The sequence below is a fragment of the Rhinopithecus bieti genome, unplaced genomic scaffold, assembly GCF_001698545.2.
Source record: "Rhinopithecus bieti isolate Rb0 unplaced genomic scaffold, ASM169854v2 scaffold_12226, whole genome shotgun sequence".
Lineage (NCBI taxonomy): Eukaryota > Metazoa > Chordata > Mammalia > Primates > Cercopithecidae > Rhinopithecus > Rhinopithecus bieti.
In genome coordinates this window covers 438,379-455,028 of record NW_016807088.1, presented here as the reverse complement: position 1 = coordinate 455,028, position 16,650 = coordinate 438,379, and positions in this window count along the sequence as shown.

The following is a 16,650-nucleotide window of genomic DNA, read 5'->3' as shown; positions in this document are numbered from 1 at the left end:
CAAGTAATGTCATTAGCAAAAAAACATTGAGCAAGAAATGCCCATTAAAATGATGCATAACATAACCATATTTATTTAGAATGTATTCCAATATCAAATGGCAAATTCCAGCAATGCAAAAACTGCAATTACGTTTGCATTTCACCTAATAGTAAAGAACATTTTTTCTTTAATTCCAGTTTAAGTGAAAAATGAGAGAAAGGATTTAGCTTAGAGCTAATTTTATTTCTTGAAAATTTTTAAGGATACTTTTAAAAATTCAAATGAAGAATCTCTCCCATTTATCTAGTTTTTTTTTTTTTTTTTTTTTCTCTTCTCTCTCTCTAAAAGAGAAGTTGAATTTCTGTCTCATTGTGGCTTGTGGCTACTCATATCTCTGGTTGAGGAGGAGGACTGTGTTCTTCCTCCTACACTTGGATTTGACATGGCACTTTTGAAGGCATTGTCCTCATTCCTGTCTCCCTCCACTCCATGCTGCCTCCTCAGGCCTGCTTTTTTTTTTTTTTTCTTGAAAAAAAATCACAGTGTGAAGCAGACTCTTGCTTTTGGCCTTCCAGTAGTGGTGAGGTTAGTGGGCAACGGCATAGTGGAAAGAATGTAAGCATCAGTCACATGGACCTAAGTTTGAGCCCTGGCTCTGTCCACTATAGGCTTAGGGTGAGTAACTTCATTCCTTTATACCTTTGTTTTCTCCTCTCATCTCCTTCAGGGACTATGATGCCTGTGCAAAGCATTTAGCATTATCTGGGTTGCATAGTAGGAATGCAAAAAATGGAAGATAATTCCACCTTTGTGTAGACATGGAGATGGGCTTAACGGAGTCTCTGGAAATTGTTAACTTTCTCATATTTCCAGAAGAGTGGTTATGGATCTCATCTGGGTCACAGACTCATTCAAGAGTCTGAGGAATGCCCCGGTACCCTTCCAGAGAAAAAGGAACTATGCAGGTGACATAACATTTTGCATACACTTTTATCATGTTACTTATTCTACTTCAGTACTTCTCAATTGGTTGCACTATGAATATCCTTTTTTAAAAAAATTTACTTTAAGTTCTGGGATACAGGTGCAGAATGTGTAGGTTTGTTACATAGGTATACATGTGACATGGTGGTTTGCTGCACCTATCAACTCATTTTCTAAATTTTGGACCCCACATACATTAGCTATTTGTCCTAATACTCTCCCTCCCCTTGCCCCGTAGCCTTTGATTTGCCCTGGTGTAGTTGTTCCCCTCCCTGTGTCCATGTGTTCTCATTGTTCGACTCCCACTCATGATTGAAAACATGTGGTGTTTGGTTTTCTGTTCCTGTGTTAGTTTGCTGAGAATGATGGCTTCCAGATTCATCCAAGTCCCAGCAAAGGACACAATCTAATTCCATTTTATGGTTACATAGAAATCCATGGTGTATATGTACCATATTTTCTTTATCCAGTCTATCATTGATGGGCATTTGGGTTGGTTCCATATCTTTGCTATAGTAAATACTGCTGCAATAAACAAATGTGTGCATGTGTCTTTATAGTAGAATGATTTATATTCCTTTGGTATATACCCAGTAATGGGATTGCTGGGTCGAATGGTATTTCTGATTCTAGATCCTTGAGGAATCTTCACACTGTCTTCCACAGTTGTTGAACTAATTTACATTCCCACCAACAGTGTAAAGGCCTTCCTAATTCTCCACAGCCTCATTAGCATCTATTTTTCTTGACTTTTTAATAATCACTATTCTGACTGGCGTGAGACGGTATCTCATTGTGGTTTTGATTTGCATTTCTCTAATGATCAGTGATGTTGAACTTTTTTTCATGTTTGTTGGCTATGTAAATGTCTTCTTTTGAGAAGTGTACATTCATATTCTTTGCCCACTTTTTGATGGGGTTGTTTTTTCTCTTGTAAATTTAAGTTCCTTGCAGATTCTAGATACTAGGCCTTTGTCAGATGGGTAGATTGCAAAAATTTTCTCCCATTCTGTAGGTTGCCCATTCACTCTGATGATAGTTTCTTTTACTTTGCACAAGCTCTTTAGTTTAATTAGATGCCATTTGTCAATTTTGGGTTTTGTTGCAATTGCTTTCGGTGTTTTTTTCATGAAGTCTTTGCCCGTGCCCATGTCCTGAATGGTATTGCCTAGGTTTTCGTCTAGGGTTTTTGTGGTTTTGGGTTTTACACTTAAATCTTTAATCCATCTTGAATTAATTTTTGTATAAAGTGTAAGGACGGGGTCCAGTTTCAGTTTTCTGCGTATGGCTAGCCAGTTTTCCCAGCACCATTTTTTAAATAAGGAATTCTTTCCCCTTTGCTTGTTTTTTTCAGGTTTGTTGCAGATCAGATGGTTGTAGATGTATGGTGTTATTTCTGAGGTCTCTGCTGTGTTCCATTGGTCTATGTGTCTGTTTTGGTAGCACTACCAAGCTGTTTTGGTTACTGTGCTCTTGTAGTATAGTTTGAAGTCAGGTAGCCTGATGCCTACAGCTTTGTTCTTTTTGCTTAGGATTGTGTTGGCTATGTGTTCTCTTTTTTGGTTCCATATAAAATTCAAAGTGGTGTTTTTCTAATTCTGTGAAGAATGTCAATGGTAGTTTGATAGGAATTGCATTGCATCTGTAAATTACTTTGGGCAGTTTGGCAGTTTTCATGATATTGATTCTCCCCTTCATGAGGATGGAATGTTTTTCCATTTGTTTGTGTCCTCTCTTATTTCCTTGAGCAGTGGTTTGTAGTTGTGCTTTAAGAGGTCCTTCACAACCCTTGTTAGGTGTATTCCTAGGTATTTTGTTCTCATTTTAGTGATTGTGAATGGGAGTTAATTCATAATTTGGCTCTCTGCTTGTCTATTGTTGGTGGATAGGAATGCCTGTGATTCTTGCACATTGGTTTCGTATCCTGAGACTTTGCTGAAGTTGCTTATCAGCTTAAGGAGGTTTGGGGCTGAGATGATTGGGATATTCTAAATATAAAATCATGTCATCTGCAAACTGAGACAACTGGACTTCCTCTCTTTCTATTTGAATACTCTTTATTTCTTTCTCTTGCCTGATTGCCCAGATCAGAACTTCCAATACTATGTTGAATAGGAGTGATGAGAGAGGGCATTCTTGTCTTGTGCCAATTTTCAAAGGGAATGCTTCTAGGTTTTGTGCATTCAGTATGATATTGGCTATGGGTTTGCCATAAGTAGCTCTTATTATTTTGATATGTGTTCTATCAGTACCTAGTTTATTGAGAGTTTTTAACATGAAAGGATGTTGAATTTTATTGAAGGCCTTTTCTGCATCTGTTGAGATGATCAGGTGGTTTTTGTCATTGGCTCTGTTTATGTGATGAATTACATTTATTGATTTGTGTATGTTGAATCAGCCTTGCATCCCAAGGATGAAGCTGACTTGATCCTGATAGATGAGCTTTCTGATATTCTGCTGGATTCAGTGTGCAGTATTTTATTGAGGATTTTTGCATCGATGTTCATCAGGGATATTGCCCTGAAGTTTTCTGTTTTTGTTGTGTGTCTACCAGGTTTTGGTGTCACGATAATGCTGGCTTCACAAAATGAGTTAGGGAGGAGTCCCTCCTTTTTAATTGTTTGGAATAGTTTCGGAAGGAAGGGTACCAACTCCTCTTTGTATCTCTGGTGGAATTTGACTAGGAATCTGTCTGGGATTTTTTTAGTTGGTAGGCTATTAATTACTACCTCAATTTCAGAACTTGTTATTGGTCTATTCAGGGATTTGGCTTCTACCTAATTAGTCTTGGGAGTGTGTATGTGTCCAGGAATTTATCTATTTCTTCTAGTTTTTCTAGTTTATTTGCATATTCTCTGATAGTAGTTTGTATTTCTGTGTGGTCAGTGGTGACATTCCCTTTATAATTTTTTATTACATCTATTTGATTCTTCTCTCTTTTCTTCTTTATTAGTCTAACTAGTGGTCTATCTATTTTGTCATTTTTTTTTCTTCAAAAAACGAGCTCTTGGATTCATTGATTTTTTGAAGGGTTTTCGTGTCCCTATCTCTTTTAGTTCTGCTCTGATCTTAGTTATTTCTTGTCTTCTGCTAGCTTTTGGATTTGTTTGCTCTTGCTTCTCTAGCTCTTTTAATTGTGATGTTATAGTGTAGATTTGAGATCTTTCTAGCTTTCTAATGTGGGCATTTAGTGCTACACATTTTCCTCTTAGCTCTTAACGCTGTGTCCCAGAGATTCTGGTGCACTGTCTCTTTGTTCTTATTGGTTTCAAAAAACTTATTGATTTCTGCCTTAATTTCATTATTTACCCAGGAGTCATTCATGAGCATGTTGTTCAATGTCCATGTGGTTGTGTGGTTTTAAGTGGGTTTCTTAATCCTGAGTTCTAATTTGATTGTACTGTGATCTGAGACACTGTTATGATTTTAGTTCTTTTGCATTTGCTCTGGAGTATTTTACTTCAAATTATGTGGTCAATTTTAGAATACATGCCATGTGACACTTGGAAGAATGTATACTCTGTTGATTTGGGGTGGAGAGTTCTGTGGATGTCTATTAAGTCCACTTGATCCAGAGTTGAGTTCAAGTCTTTAATATCCTTGTTAATTTTCTGTCTTGTTGATCTGCCTAATATTGACAGTGGGGTGTTAAAGTCTCCCACTATTATCATGTGGGAGGCTAAGTCTCTTTGTAAGTCTCTAAGAACTTGTTTTATGAATCTAGGTGCTCTTAAATTGGGTGCCTATATATTTAGGATAGTTAGCTCTTCTTGTTGAATTGATCCGTTTACCATTATGTAATACCCTTCTTTGTCTTTTTTGATCTTTGTGGTTTTAAAGTCTGTTTTGTCAAAGACTAGGATTGCAACTCTTACTTTTTTGCTTTCCATTTGCTTGGTAAATACTCCTCCATCCCTTTATTTTGAGTCTATGTGTGTCTTTGCACATGAGATGGGTCTTCTGAACACAGCACATCAATGGGTCTTGACTCTTTATGCAATTTGCCATTCCATACCCTGTAATTGGAGCATTTGGCCCATTTACATTTAAGGTTAAAATTGTTAAGAATGAATTTGATCCTGTCATCATGATGCTAGCTGGTTATTTTGCATACTGGTTGATCCAGTTTCTTCATAGTGTCATTGGTCTTTATCTTTTGATGTGTTTTTGCAGTGACTGGTACTGGTTTTTCTTTTCTATATTTATTGCTTCCTTCAGGAGCTCTTTCTGAGTGGTATTGTGTGTATTTCCTGAATTTGAATGTTGGCTTGTCTTGCTAGGTTGGGGAAGTTCTCCAGGATAATATCCTGAAGAGTGTGTTCCAACTTGATTCCATTCTCCCCATCTCTTTCATGTACTCAAACCAATCATGGGTTCAGTCTTTTTACAGAGTCCCATATTTCTCAGAGGTTTTATTAATGTCTTTTCATTCTTTTTTCTCTAATCTTGTCTGCATGCTTTATTTCAGCAAAATGGTCTTCAAACTCATATTCTTTCTTCTGCTTGGTCAATTTGGCTATTAATACTTGTGTATGGTACACAAAGTTCTTGTGCTGTGTTTTTCCGCTCCATCAGGTCATTTATGTCCCTCTCTAAACTGGTTGTTCTCATTAGCAGCTCCTACGACCTTTTATCAAGGTTCTTAGCTTCCTTGCATTGGGTTAGAAAAAGCTCCTTTAGCTCAGTGGAGTTTGTTATTACCCATTTTCTGAAACCTACTTCTGTCAATTTGTTAATCTCATCCTCCATCCAGTTCTGTACCTGTGCTGGAGAGGTGTTGCAGTCATTTGGAGGAGAAGAGGTATTCTGGCCTTTTGGGTTTTCAGCACTATTTTTTTGTTGTTGTTGTTGATTCTTTCTCATCTTCATGAGTTTGTCTAGTATTGATCTTTGAGGCTGTTGACACTTGGATGGGGTTTTTATGCGGACGTTTTTGTTGTTGTTGATGCTGTTGTTGCTTTCTGTTTGTTTGTTTTTCTTACAAGGGTCAGGCCCCTCTTCTGTAGGGATGCTGCGATTTGCTGGGGGTTCATTTCAGGCCCTATTCATCTGGTTTGCTCCCATGCTTGGAGATGTCAGTTGAGGAGGCTGGAGAACAGCACAGATGAGTGCCTGCTTCTTCCTCTGGGATCTCTGACCTTGAGGGGCACAGACCTGATACCTGTAGGAAGGCTCCCATATAGGTTGTCTGACAACCCCTGTTGGAGGTTCTCACCTAGTTGGGTGGCACAAGGAGCAGGACCCGCCTTAATGAAGCACTTTGATGGTCCCTTGGTGGAGGAGGTGTGCTTTGCTGGGGGAAACCCACTTGTCTGAACTGCCTGGATTCCCCAGAACTCCTCCTTTGTGTGTGGTGGGGGGCTCCCCTGCCCCCACCCGTGTGGCTCTCAGGTGGGCTGCCACACCACACTGCTATTCCTTTCTCTCCATTAGTCACTCCAGCCTTCTAGTAAGTTCTGATGACAGAACCTGATACCTCAGTTGCCAGTGCAGGATTGGCATGCTGTTATGATTCTCTTCAATGGGAGCTTCCCATCACCACTGCTTCTAGTTGGCCATCTTGGCTCTGCACAATCGAATATCCTTTTTTAATGACAATATAATTTGCCTTCCACTCTACTCCCCCAACCTGAGAGAAGTGGCACTTCTCATCCTATTGACTGAGAAAATACCTAATGATATGCAGCTACTCTGAAATTTGTAATGCTTCTGAAATATTTTGCATTTTGTTAATCACAGCATCTATAGAGATTGAAAGGAAAAGTTTAAAAAATGTATCTGTGGGCTGCATGATTGATTCCATTTGAATTCAATGCTTAGTGTCCACATGGATTCCTCCATTGTGGGAAATCTTTCCTATAGACAGGTTTATGGAATCAAAGACGGGAAGGAAATCAAAGGACCCTTCCATCCAGCTCCATTATTTTATATAGCACAGAGTTCAAAGGAGGGAAAGCAACTTTTCCAAAATCACACAGCCAGATGGAATTAGTGGGAAGACCAGAACCCAGGATCCCTATGGTCTCACTGCTGCCTGAAGCTAACTCTTTCTGGTAGCTCTGGATTAGTGGAAATTCTATTCTGTCAGCCAGTGGCAGTGGCCTGTGGGGAGTGAATTAGGAAACAAAGGTTGGCAGGTGACTCCAGTCTCAGAGCTAGAGTGACTGTATAATTTATCATCCAAAGTGGGACCCATTTGAGAGTGAAAAGAAGCACTATTAATAATGATGCCAGGGCAGTAGTTGAAACTAGGACTTTTCCGGGCAAGCTGGGGCATAGTGGTCACTCTGCTAGAAGCCCATTTAGACCTACGAAAGTCCTATTTCAGAGCTCTTTAAAAGCCATTTCTCTATAGGGATGTCTTACTTGGAGGAGGTTAGGCCAAGTGTCTACCTTGGCTTCTTGCCAGTTTCATGCGTTGAGAGCACAGCAAAAAAATAAAAAAATAAATAAAAAATAAAAGGCCTCACATTATGGAAACTCATTGGGAATGACTTGTCTCTTACTGTAAACTGCCAAGAGGTTTTAGCTTCCTGTTTCTCACCCTGCTCTACCTTGAAGCTGCAGAAAGGCTCAGAAAGAGCTGACACTCATGATGAGAGGGAACTAAGGAAGAGGGTGGCCTGTGCTGCTGATTAGATCTTAGCAGGTGACCCCATGCAGGGGAATGCCTACAGGCCTGGAGAGGGGTCTTTCCCAGTGGGAAGAGAGTGCCCTTTTCTAGTCCTGAGGTCAGAAGGATCATCAGTTCTTACAGACATCATAGGGTTATGAGCCTAGTGTCCTGGAGAGTGCCTGGGACTGGGTGCCCTTCTAGGTAACCTTAAACAAGCACTTCTTTTCTCCTTAGTTTTCTAATGTATGAAATTGGAGATTGGTCTAATTTACTGCTGCTCTGGGTTAGTCCGAGTGTGATGGTCTGTGCTGCAGGAACAAATACCCTCCACATCTGAGTGATTTCACACAACAAGGATTTATTTCTCTCTCATGCTACACATTTAACTTAGATGGACAGAGTGGGCACTGCTTTTATAGCTACTCAGGATCCCAGGCTCCATTTCATGATGCATGATTCACGAAGCTACAGCAGGAATAGGAAAGTGGGAACTGAGTGCTGGCAACTAAATACTTGCACCTAAAGTAACATGTACCATTCACATCTCATTGGTCAAAAGCAGCCACATGGTCACACATAAACCTCAAGAAGGTAAAGAAGAGCAGCCTTACCATGTGTCCAAAAGTTGGACAATCAGAATAAATATTTATAAATGCTCCCATGACTAACCCACCCTCAAATTTTCTTAAATTTAAGTGTTACATTGGAAAGATCGTTTCCTTTTTATTCCCTAAATAAAATTGAATTGAGAAGCACACAATAATAAATAGGTGGAAGTGAAGTTCATTTGGTTGCAATGAGAGTTGATAACCTAGACCTTCACCCTTTAGTGACAGCGTGATCTTTGTCTTTTTTAGGAAGATAATATGATAACATTGGAGATGATAGATTGGGGAGGGAAGTACAGGGGAGAAAGGAGACCAGTTAAGTGACTTTTTAGAGTTTGTTAGACAAAGGAGAATACAAATGAGGGCTGGACTAGAGGATGGGATAGGCAGATATATCAGTTTTCTGTAGCTGCATAACAATTACCCCAAAATTAGTCACTTTAAGCAGCACATTTAGTATCTCAGTTTCTGTGGGTCAGGAATCTGGGCATGGCTTAGCTGGGTCCTCTGATTTGAGGTTTCTCCCCAGCTGTGGTTAAGGTGATGACAAGGGTTCCTGTTATCTGGAAGTTCAACTGGGTCAGGATCCTTTTGCAAAGACTCTTAGGGGTTGTTGGCAGGACTCAGTTTCTTGCTCGCTGTTAGCTGGAGGTCACTCTCAGTTCTTTACCAGGTAGCTCTCTCCATTAGAACAAACAGAGCCAGAAAGAGAATGGCAGCAAGATGGAAGTCTCAGAATTTTGTAACCTGATAACAGAAGTGGCATCCCATTGTGTTTGCCATGGTCTATTGCTTGGAAGTCTCGAGGTCCAGCCCATGCTCAGGACCTTACATAAGGGGACTGCACTAGGGTGCAGACACCAGGAGGGAGACCACTGGGAGCCACATCAGAAGCCACCTACTACAGGAGCATCTGGAAGAAGTGAAGAAACCTGAGCTGACATGAACAAGACTGAGGATTATGGGGATAAGGAAGGAGTAGACAGTGCCTCCAGAGCTTTAGTTGGGGCTAGGATGATGGCTGATGACATTATTTAAAATGAGCATGGCAAAGTGAGGAGATGGGAAATGGGTTAAGCCTTGAAGCATTAAATGTCAAACTGAGCATGAGTCATTCTGGGCCCCTGGCTACTCAGAAGCCCAGTAGAAAGGAACTCTTGACTTCTTCTGACAGGGCACCCACAGTCATCCTGCTCTATTCTCTCTTACTCTTCTCTGTGCCTTAGGGTTTGTACTGACTAAGGGAATTCAGAGTGAGGTTCCCAGCAAGCAGAGGTGATTAAAGTGGATTTAACAGTCCAGTCATTTCCATGGAAATTACTAGGCTCTGACTCTTGTGCCAGGTCCGTACATCTGCTGCTAGAGCTGAGGAATCAATGAGGCCAACTTAAGCCCAAACTTGCATGAGGCTTTAAGGAGACGATGAAAAAGACTGGGCTTTACACAGTCAAGCCTGCCTGGCTCAGCTTTTTTTGAGAAACATGGCAAGTGGCTTATTTAACATTATTTTTTTCCATGTGTGTAAACTTCCTAAAAGGTTGACCTAAATGAGTTCTTAGCAAGATCTGATAGCCCAGGACAATGAAATAATCCGTTTTTATAGGATTACAGGCTGCGCTAAGGGAGACTGGCAGCTTTTAGGCTCTGCATTTTAATATGTGCTTAAAGAAAGCACGGGAGAGAGGAGACAGAAGACAGGTTTCCTGTGTTGTTTTGCCCTCCCTAAACTGCCGATATCTCTAGCTCACAGTACAGTCCTGCTCAAACCGAGGACATCTGGGATCCTCTTCTGGCATTGTCTCCAGCTAGTTCTGAGTCTTTCTGCCTCTCTGGACTTTCGTGAAAGTATACAGTGAACTGAACAATCCCTCAAGAATAGTACAGTAAGGGCCTGGTTTCTTCGGGTCATCCTTCCCCCAAGGTCTCCTCCTAGCTCCCTTATTTCAGGATCTTGATTGCATGAGTCAGTGGGGAAGAGACTTGACCCAGGGAGTCTCTGAGAGAGATTCTGTGTGCTGGAGCCTGGGCTGTTCCTGGGTCTCATGACACCGGTCATGGATGTTCATGATGCAGAGTCTCTGTAGTGCTCACTGTGGAAAGTGCTGCCATGTGGGAAATGGGGTGTATAAAGCATTTCCCCAGTGCAAAGCAGACCTGTGAGTAGCAGGCCTTCCCTCCTTTATTTACGTTTGGAGAGGGAATGCTGGTTGACATGCAGGAGGACCTGATCTGAATTTTAAATGGAATTCCTTCTCCAACGACGTGTTCTGTGAATGGCAAGGCCAATCAAGAAGAAAAAAAAATTAAATTCCATCCTCACAAAGGCAGGTGAGACCCGTGTCAGATCAGTAGCAAACTGTTAATTAAGAATATATTCTGCAAAAGGACCCATGCTCAGTGCGCCAGAATGCCTTACGTCCGCGCTTTAAAGGCAATGAAGCTAATTTGAAAATGTATTCACTGAGTCATAATGAGTGAATGAAAACAATATTTTGTCAAAGTTTCATTCAATTAAAGAAGCACAAAGAGGCTATCTTATTAATCACCAGTTTGAATGTTCTAAATATCAACTTGGTTTAAAAAAAACTTATTTTTTAGCCTCAATCAAGCTCCTTGCGTTGCTAACAAGAGCCAATCTGCTTATTTGAAGCTATTATATTGTTTCTGCATATGGACCACATATATATATACACACACATATAATATATATGTATTTCTTATTCATTATTCATTATTACCTGGTCCACACTTTGGATTTCTCTTGCCTTGTCTTGAGAGTGGACCACACTCTGCTTTGCCCAAAATGGCCCAAGATCAAAAGTGGATATTTCTTAAGATAAATGAGTGAGGTTATAAATGGAATCTGAAGCCAGGGAATAGCAGAGTAGGAGGAGCAAAATCAGCCAATTCATCAACACTCCTTTATTAAGCACTTGTTTTGTGCACAGCACCATGGGGATATAGAAAGTACTGAACCAGAGTGCCTGCCTCCAACTGGCTTTTTTTTTTTTTTTTTTTTTTCTGAGATGCAATCTTGCTCTGTTGCCCAGGCTGGAGTGCAGTGGTGCGATCTCAGCTCACTGTAAACTCTGCATCCCAGGTTCAAGCATTTCTCCCTGCCTCAGCCCCCTGAGTAGCTTTTAAGAAAGATAATGTTAGTGAGTAGAAGGACAACCTCAGAGGGCAGGGATATGCCTATCTTGTTTGTGGTTTATATGTCCAGTGGCTTGATGAATGCATGATGTTAAAAAAAAAAAAAAGGTGTTATTTGAATGACTGAATATGGAAAATAATGAGGGCAAACGGTGCTCAGGAAAAAGAGAAGTTTTGGAATCACAGAGCATGCAGACAAAGGGCATATGCCAACAGCACAGCTTCCCTGGGTCTGGTGTCTTGTCTTCGTCCCTGCTTTTCTCTGCCAACCAAAGTCATCCAGTATTTTAAAGCTCCTTTAGCTTTTCCTCTAAGTTATCTCCCTTGATCTTGAAGCCAAAAGAGATCTCTCGCTCCTTGGGTTGCAATAACATTTTATTTCAATCAGTAATAAGACATTTATAAGACATTATATATTTCAATGGAGGCTAGTAGGAAGAAATGAGCTAGACTTTTTTTCTGGGAAAATATTTAATTTTAAGATAATNTCTTGTCTTCGTCCCTGCTTTTCTCTGCCAACCAAAGTCATCCAGTATTTTAAAGCTCCTTTAGCTTTTCCTCTAAGTTATCTCCCTTGATCTTGAAGCCAAAAGAGATCTCTCGCTCCTTGGGTTGCAATAACATTTTATTTCAATCAGTAATAAGACATTTATAAGACATTATATATTTCAATGGAGGCTAGTAGGAAGAAATGAGCTAGACTTTTTTTCTGGGAAAATATTTAATTTTTAAGATAATACCAGGATAAAAGTACTATCATCTCCTTCTTACAGCAGTGGATACAGGCACAGGAAGGTTAAGGAACTTACCAAAGAGCCCAGAGCTGCCATGAGGTGGTCCAGAATGATACTCAGGCCTGTTGGGCTCCATCCCCTTTCACGTTCACCAAGTCATGCTGTTTTCTTTTCTCCTCTCTTCTGTCCTCCCATCCCAGATCCTTCCCCTGCAATGCACTTGGTTGATTTACATCTTATAGCACTTGAAGATTTTACCCTTGTGGAGGGTGATAGGCATAGCATGTCTTGTTCTATGCTCACTACATTGCACAAGATACTCTAACTTGTCTTCAATAAACAGAGACAACCACATTTCCACTGCCCATGCCTTAGCCCTGACTGAATGCCTTTCCTGCTTCTGTAGTCCAAATGAGGCCCACAATTACTTCCCCTTTTTGCCAAACTCCCTGGTCTCAGCTGAGAAGCCAATTGAATAGGGGACAGCCAGAACTCGAGACTGAGGCTTGTATATGATGAACCATACTCCATTTAACGCTTAAAGCTGATACAGTGAGCGCACTGTTATATGCATCTTAGAATTCAAAATTCAAACCCAACAAATATTTAGTAAACACCATAAGCAGAGATGTAGTCCTTAAAGATTAAAAGAGAGGGAGGGGACAAGGAAAATGAAAAAGAAAATACTGTTACTTCCTGGAGTGTGGAAGTGTGACAATAATGTCTCAGAAATAAGGCTAGATCAGAAGGCTCTTCAAGGCCAATTCAGTACTGGGACCTATGTTCCCTAGGCTCCAGGCCATCCTGCCTGGGAACTGGTGGTGGGAAAACTGATATGGGTTTGCTGTCATTACCACATCCAGTCTACCTGGCCTTCCTCATACCCAGGATGTGTACTTATGTACAGGCTCTCCACATTTGAGAGGTGGCCTGTCTGTGGTCACAGGTCAGATGACATCACCTGGCACCAGTGAAGTTAAAATGCCAAGTCTTAGCCCCCTCGGGGTGCTGCTCAGATAATGCAGCTCTAACTGCAGAATGCGACCTTGGCTCCTTCAAGGACAAGAAGAAGTGACCCAATAATTCTGATCTGGGTGGAAACCACATTTGCTAATGCTGTCCACACTCAGACTCAGGGGGCCCCCAGCATGGCCAGCCAGTTCTTCTGGATGTCTACTCAGTTCATTTTCACTTCTGTTTTCATTTTCACCTTTGTTGCTTGGGTTTCTGCTTGATTTCTCAAACTAATCTCTCTTTACCCTAGAGTTGACTTGGTCTCCTGATTACAAGAGGCCTTCTGTGATACTCTGACCCTATTTTCTTATTGCACTTCAGCTTCTGACCCCATACAATGGCCTCAGTCTCAGAATTTGTATTTTGGGAAGGAATATTCTTGACCAAAGCTAGTTGTCCTGTCCTAGTCCAGCTGAAACCCCTTTACTTAGAGCTTTTTTCTAATTAACCCCTCCTGGGTGCCTACATACCTTTGTGAGCCAGGTCATACCTGCTAGCCCTGCCCAAAGCCAAGTTCACCCTTGAACTGTTTTTGCTTGGGTCATCAAGAAATGGAACTTCTGTGTATTTCATATCTCTAAGACGAGTTTGCAGAGATGCTTCTGGGCTCCTTTTCAGTGATGATTTATGCATGGTGAGTAGGAAAGCATGCTGTTTTATTCCTTTTAAAACTTAGTAATGACTTGGGGGAGAACAGTACATCTATATCTGCATCAGTTCCTGTCTCTATACCTGTGTCTCTTTCTCTATCTAAATCTGTATATCTACATCTATATTTGAATATATAGAGATACAATCATGTGAATTTAATAGTCCAGTAGAGCTTTGCCATGCCATTGTCCATTATTTATGTTTGACCTAGTAGATTTTGACTTATTTGCAATGCAAAGATGCCAAGTTGCTTCATGCCTGTCAAGAAATATATATGTAAATATAGGTCAATCCCTTCAAGGGAAATAAAAATATATGGTGTCTGTGCTAAGGAGATGCTCATATTCAAATCATGTTAGCATAATACCCACTAGGAAAATGAGACTCTTATTAAATGACCTAGGGTGAGTCCATCAAATTCTCAGAACCTCAGTTTATCAACAGAAAAAAGAGATTTAGACCAGGTGATCTCTGAGGGTAGGCCAACTCCTAGGATACAAAAGTTTTTTGATATTTGTCATTATTTAATGAATAGTTTTTACTCAAAATCTGGCCTTACAGAATCTTTTTATGAAATCACAACGGCATGCAGAAGAACAGAATGCTCCTGGGTCTGGGTTGTATCTCAGTCAAGGTATAGTTAGGAAATCAATGCTGGGTAGCTCAGCAGGGAGAGTTTAATACAAGGAATCCATTACAAAATGTTGGAAGCAGAGTGAAGCCAAATGGGACAGACAAGAAACTTAGAGATTAGCAGTAGTGGAAAGTCAGCATCATCCTTGAGTTTTAGGGATAAAGAAGGAGATAGTTTTGTCAAAGCACAAAATCTCAAATCCAGGACTCCTACGGGGAGATGAGATGAGGGAGGGACATACTAGTGACAGCTAGAACCATCGCTACTTCCAGGAGTGTCACTTGAAGCAGAAAGAGAGAGAGCACAGGGCAGAAATAGCTTGCCTTGTTTTTGCCCCTCTTGCTCCAGATGATCTCACAAACTAAAGGCAGCCAGAGGGCGAGTCTGGGATCCACCGTTTGCAGCAGTCACCTCCGTGCAATACCAAGTAGGCAAGGGAAGGGCTAGGGAAGGATCTGAGGGCAAGCAAGCAATTGGCTGGCCCATGCAGGCTGCGAAATATTCTCTTAGGCCTTTATGATTCCCATCCTAGCATGGCTTTCCAATGACCTGGCTGCCTGAGAAGGGGACTCAGATGTGGAAAAATGTTTCTTAGACCTTTTCACCCACTATCACCTAACATTTGGATTGACGTGGTAAGCAGCTTCCAGGTTCTCAGTTGTAACAAATGTGTGAGACTTTCAATTAACAACTATAGTTCCTGAACACCTGCTATGTGCCAAGCAGTTTATATGCGATAGTTCCTTCTATCCTCTGGCAACCCTACTCGGAAGATACAAATACCTGTATTTTAAAGATGAAGAAAATAAAGTAAGTAAGATGGAGCCATGTGCCCAAAGGTCACAGCTGGATTTGTAGGGGGTGGATAGAACTCAACTCAGGGAATTTTGACTTTAAAACTCTTTCTCAAATAGAGACAAGGCTAAGTCAGTCAGAGCTCACCATTCTATAAGGAATGGCATTTTGATTTCTGGAAGCAACCACTTCAAAATGCCAGGAAGCAGCAGCAACAGCAAGCACTAGGGGAGGGAGTAACCACCGGGCCTCAAACCTTCCGAGAAGTGTCTGCCTGGAGAGCAGCACCCCTCCCTGCCAGCCCCTCCCATTCAGGGCGCTTCCGGTTTCTTATTCTTCCTGGCAGCTTGTTGGGATCATGCACTTGTTGGCCCCTATAACAAGATTTCCTTATTTACAGAATCACACTTGGCTGGTAAATGTGCTTAGGGAAAATAAGATAATACAGATGCTATTTGGAAGAAATTGCTGAATAAGGCCATTAGAGCCAAGAGTAAAAATAAGGTGGGGAGATAAGTGGATTGTTTTTCCCTCTTTGAAGAGAAGGAAGGCTGGTGACAATGATAGTGAAGAGCTGGAATGCAAGCGGCAGAATGTGAAGGCAGGGAAGGACAGGATGGGAATGGAAAAATGCTGAATGATACAAACAAGTAGATGAGCTCCAGCAGCTGATCATCTGGGAAGTAAATGCAAGGAGCAAGAGGGCAGCTGTCTGGAATCCAGACAACCCAGGGTACATGGCCCATGTACCCTTCACACTAAAAGAGAACATTGTTGGGATGAGGACTTAGGGGTCATATACTAGCGTGGACGTGGAGCAAGCATCCAGGAATACTCATGGGTACTTAGGAAGCATCAAGGAATTTGAACGGGATTCAACACTTAGAGCTATGGTTTGGATATATCCCTCAAAGTTTATGTTTTGGAAACTTAATCCCCAATGCCACAGAATTGGAACATGGGGCCTAAGAGAGATGGTTAGCTCATGAGAGCTCTGTCCTCAGGTATGGATTCATGCTGTTATCTCAGGAGTGGCTTAGTCATCAGGAGAATGGGCTTGTTATGAAAATGAGTTTGGCCACATCTCTCTCTTGCTCTCTCTCTCACCATCTCTTGCCCTTCCATTCTCCACCATGGGTTGACACAGCACAAAGGCCCTTGTCAGATGTGGACATCTTGATATTGGACTTCCCAGCCTTCAGAACAGTAAGAAATATATTTCTTTCTTTTCCTTTCCTTTCCTTTCCTTTCCTTTCCTTTCCTTTCCTTTCCTTTCCTTTCCTTTCCTTTCCTTTCCTTTCCTTTCCTTTCCTTTCCTTTCCTTTCCTTTCCTTTCCTTTCCTTTCCTTTCCTTTCCTTTCCTTTCCTTTCCTTTCCTTTCCTTTCCTTTCCTTTCCTTTCCTTTCCTTTCCTTTCCTTTCCTTTCCTTTCCTTTCCTTTCCTTTCCTTTCCTTTCCTTTCCTTTCCTTTCCTTTCCTT